Source organism: Ciconia boyciana, chromosome 6 (assembly GCF_034638445.1).
Source record: "Ciconia boyciana chromosome 6, ASM3463844v1, whole genome shotgun sequence".
NCBI classification, from domain to species: domain Eukaryota; kingdom Metazoa; phylum Chordata; class Aves; order Ciconiiformes; family Ciconiidae; genus Ciconia; species Ciconia boyciana.
The window spans coordinates 60095795-60100709 of NC_132939.1; positions in this window are offsets into that span (position 1 = coordinate 60095795).

Consider the following 4915-nt stretch of genomic DNA (forward strand, 5'->3'; position numbering starts at 1 on the left):
CTGTTCTTTTCAACATTTTGATTTTCAGGCTGGGATTCATATTATTTGTTTAATTTTTCCTTGGGAAACAATGGGACGTGTTAGGAAATACGATTATCAAGGAAAAATGCTCCTAATTTCAATTAGCATATTTCATTGGATTTACCTTTTTCAAGCAGGGCTGCTTTCAGGTATCAACAGCAGGACCAAGGGGTTACATTTCTACAGGAGGGATGTCTTAAATCTAAAACCTTTCTTGTTTTTAGCCATTTAAAACTAGCACTGTGATATTATGGACAATAGATGTAATATAATGTCACCATTTGATTTTGTAACTTTTGTATAGAGACGCAAGTGTAAGATTTGCCTCCAGGCTGCCGCCCCAGGGCAGCCCAGAGCAGTTCTCTCCCTTTGGCTAACCTGTGCAAATTCGGATGAACCAGCCTTTTCTTAAGCCACATTTTCAATGAGGCTCACGCCTTTCGGAAACGCTTTCTCGCTGTACATTGACGAAGCGGATTAGCTAGTCGCTGGTGTTTGTGGAGTGAGGCTGTCTGTTGTAGGCTTGGTCGGGTGGATCGTGCTGTTCGTGCACTCTTCAGGCCCAGGTCCAGCCGTGGCGTGGCGCGGCGCGCGCTCCTCTCCTTTGAAGCCAACAAGATGGCTCCCGCTTCCGCCAGGGCTGGATTTGTCCCACCTTGTTAATAGAAATTGTTGTGACAATTCTTCTTTTGGTATGTTTTGTGTATAACGTAGGTGCGGAGGCCCAGCTGTTCCTCCTTTGACCCGAGCCGGGCGGTGGTTGGGGGTGGGTGACGGGAGCTCCATGGCATGGCCCAAACCTGCCCTCCATTTTGCCGGACGCCAGGTCCCCCCCGAGCCACCTGCAGTAGAAGGGGGTGGAGGAGGGCCGCGGTGGCGGGACGCACACCCGCCTCCCTCCTGCCCGAGCAGTGCTGCTGGCGGGAACATGGGTGCTGGGGGTGCCCTCACCCATGGCATGCCCCCCTTGGCTTTGGTTGCATGGCCCCCTCGGCTTTGGTTGCACAGCCACCTCCTGGAGACCAGAGCTCATAGTGGGACAAGCTGTCTCTGGACACCTCGGGCCTCCAGTGGATTTTCCTTGGGGATTTGGGGGCCATTTTGACAGGGGTGAACCCATTCCTGCACAGGGACCTGCCAGAGACTCCCTCCCACCATCCCAGGAGAAGCACCTATCTCAGCCCAAAATGCTACCCTTTGGACGGTGTTGTTGGAGGTAGATAATGCATGTACTCAAAAGGGTTTGACTGTGTCAATGACGAGTGTCCCGTAAGCTATGAAGTTGGCTTTCTCCATCTCTGCAGGGCTGGATGGGGTCTGTACTTCCAATTAATGTTGCAGCCGGAAGAAGCCACTCGCTGTAGGTGGAACGAAATAACAGGATTTCTTCCAGCGTTAACTCCTAAGTTGACTTCCAAGTGCTTTCTTTTCTCCAGTAATAATTTTCTCTAACAGCAACTTTTAATTGTGTGATGGTGGATAAAATTTACTGGCCAGATGTATTAATAAGATAAGTTTATACCTTCTTAGCAACCAAATTTAATATATTTACTTACAAAGAATTCTGTGCAATGAATGTTTAATACAAAGGAAAGAGACTATTTTACTTCAAAGCAACATTAATTTATGTACAAAAACTATATAGCTCATTATTTGGGGTGTTTGGGAACTAGGACCCTTTTTATAAGCAGTGTAGTATAGTATAATGTGATACTTAAGTTAAACTTCGCTCTCTCAACCTATATAACAATCTGTTTTGCCTTCTTGATGTAGACTCTCTTACCTACGCTGTCACGGAATTATTTTGTTGGATGAGTGGGATTCTGGTCAGAGCACCGAATGTCACCAGAGTAACTGGAGGTTTCAAGAGCACCTCCTAAATCTGGCTGCCGTCCCCGTCACCCCCTTTGCTGGTGACAGTTTTCTGGTAAAGCCAACGAAGCGAGAACAAGCTCAAGCTACGTGTTTGGGTAGCACACGAGCAGCGAGAGGAGGTCCCCGGCGTGGACCCGTCTGCTGCTGGTCACGGCTGGAGGAAAGCCTCACTGGTGAGGCGGCTGGGCGGATGCGAGGTGCTCTTTAAACGCTGCTTTTGCATCAACTGTCAAGAAGTTTTACAAAGCTCTGGGGGAAAAGCAACGACGGTGACGACATATTTTTAGCTGTGTGATTTCCTTTCAATCTGCGTCTGCCCAGCTCCGTGAGGAATGACGCTAGACATATCGCTTAATTTGCTTTTCACTTTGTAAAAGGAAAAACAGTTGTTGGAAACACTTCCCCCAATTTTATGTGCTCTCTATCTGCTTTCAGACGCTCCCTCCCTTCCTGCTCTGGATGGCCCTTATCCTATTTCCACCTGAGGTCAATGGCACTTCCCTAAATAAGTTTCCCAAAGAAACAACAAAATTCTACATACACCCTGAAAAAACGCCACACGGCACTACTTTTTTCATCCTACAGCTGTAGCTGTAAAGCTACAGCCCATAGAGAAATGCCAGATTTCCTCCTTCCAGCCTAATTACTCCTCTCTGTCCTTTTCCCTCTTTTGCGCTGCTCCCTTGAAGTGTTTTACCTGAAGCAAATGGATTCTGCAAACTACAGCTTTCTCCTAAAGCCATGTGGCCTCAGTTTAACAACCATGCAAAGCCAAACTCCTCCCCTCATTTTTATTTTTCTGAACATAGGCCAGAGGCCCTAAAATAGGAGAGCAAGATAGAGAGAAAATTGTTTTATACAAACAAGCCCTATTTATTCAACTTGCAGGTCTATGAATGTCCACTTACTTTGTCTGTGTGCAAGTGTTGTCTCTCTAATAAACTCAATAGTTGTTTTGTATTTTTTTCGGGATTAAAAGCTTTGTAGAAACTAAAAAGGAAAAAAAAAGACATTCAGTCATATTTTTCTAGTCTAGCTTGTAGAATATTTCATGTAGTGCAGAAAGGAAGTTTTATGGAGTAAGACATTGTTGGATTTTGCTCTATTTCAGTTCTTTCTAATTTTGTAAAATGCCACCTGTACATAATACTCAACTAATGTATGTCCTGTAGCTGTATTACACCGTTTAGCCTATTATTAAATGCCTATACTGGACCGATTGGAAGATGTGGTGTACCCACGGTGTCTTGGTTTAAAAATGCAAAGGATTATTTGTGGTGGCGTGCAGCTACTGTCCTACCACTAATACAGGGGACCAAAGCCCATCTAAGCCTGCCTTTGCCCCGTGGCATGCAAATACTCACACTGGCCCTCCACCCCACATGCTCCTACACAGATAAATTCAGATTTACATCAGTGGCAGTTGCTGTCTCTGTCTCTTTCCTTTGAGCCCTCCCTAGACCAGGCAGCTCAACCGTCACGGCTTCTGTCTTGGGATTGTCTTGCTGCCCTGCTTGGTGCGGCCCCTGCGCCCTGGGTGGTACCCTGCCGTGCGTGCCGTGCTAGCAGCGAGCCGCTCGGCTCATCTTCATTCACCTTTTCATGCAGTGCACATTTCTAACATTTTCTGGAAAGGCTATTGTGGAGCCCAGCAGGAACTGACATTACTAGAAACCTATACCCTGTGCAAGGAGAGTGGGCTCATGTGGCAGAAAAGATGAGAGGCAGAGATAGTCTGCCACTGAACAACCAATTTTTTCCCAAAACGTCAAGTTTCCAAAAACGTCAAAAAGCTAAGGATCGGATAACTGGAGGATGAGACTCGCTGTTACTTTCCCAGTTCAAAAGCAGCTGCTGCTCACTGTGATGGGCATGTCAGCATGGCAAAAAAGTGTTGTTTGGGGTCAAAGCCAGTTTCTCCCAGCCGGGCTGGGGACTTGCCGCTGCAGGGCTGTGCCTGGTGGGCAGTGGTGGCACGGTTAGGGAAATTTCCTGTGTCCAGGCTGGAGGCAATGAGCCCAGCTTTGGCACTGCAGTGCTTGCAAACCTGATGCTTAATGTCACTCAGTACTGGAGTTCCCATGCAGCGTGCATGGCAAATCTCCTGTCCAGGCATATATTACCCTGGGCGGTAGAGGGGCTGACACTGCCTCCTCCTCTCGTCCCTAGGAGCCGTCCCTTCCCTCTGGGGTTTCCTGCGTGGTGCATGGTGTTCAGCCACATAAGGATGCAGCAGCGCTGCCTGATGGCTCCAGGGGATGCAGTTTCAACTGGTGCCGATTTTATGTCGCTGTGAGGTCTGTGCTGAGTCCTGGCTGTGTTCTTTCCTTGAGTCTGAGGGCAGGGGGAGTTTATCTGTAATTAATTATATAGGACGATCATGGGACCACTGTTGTCTTGCTCCTAACATTTATATTCTACACTTAAATCTGCTAGATCCTCAGGTTGATTTAATGTTATCCCATTGACATAGTATGAGATATTTTCATTTATCTTTAATCAGACATCTGCTTAGTAGTTCTTTCTTTTAGAAGTATTCTGCTTGGCACTCCTATCTAAAGGAGCAAATAACATTTTCAGTGGAATTAGCCTTTATTTAAACCACTAGAAAGAGATGGAAACTGGCTTTTATGACAAAGTGAAAAATGTCACGTCTAAACCAAATCAATCCTAATTTGTGTTTTTATCAGCTTTTTTTCCAAATCCAATATCTGCGTGAATTCTTTTGTGGAGAAAGGTGATCCCTGGCAGCTACAAGGAGCCATGACTCCCATAACAAACAGCACATCCCTCACATTCGCATTATAAAAGCTGTTACTCGTATGCACTGCTTCCACCAGAAATTAGAGGAGGGCACCCTTCTTCCCTTTGTCTTTGAAAACACATTGTGGCTTTCATTTCGGAGACAGTAACTCTCCAAAGTTTAAATTCACTCAGTTCTGGAAAACTAGAATTTTAACAAAGTTTCTGTTTTTCTCTCTTTAAAAAAAAAATCATTAAAAAAATAAACTTGAAACAT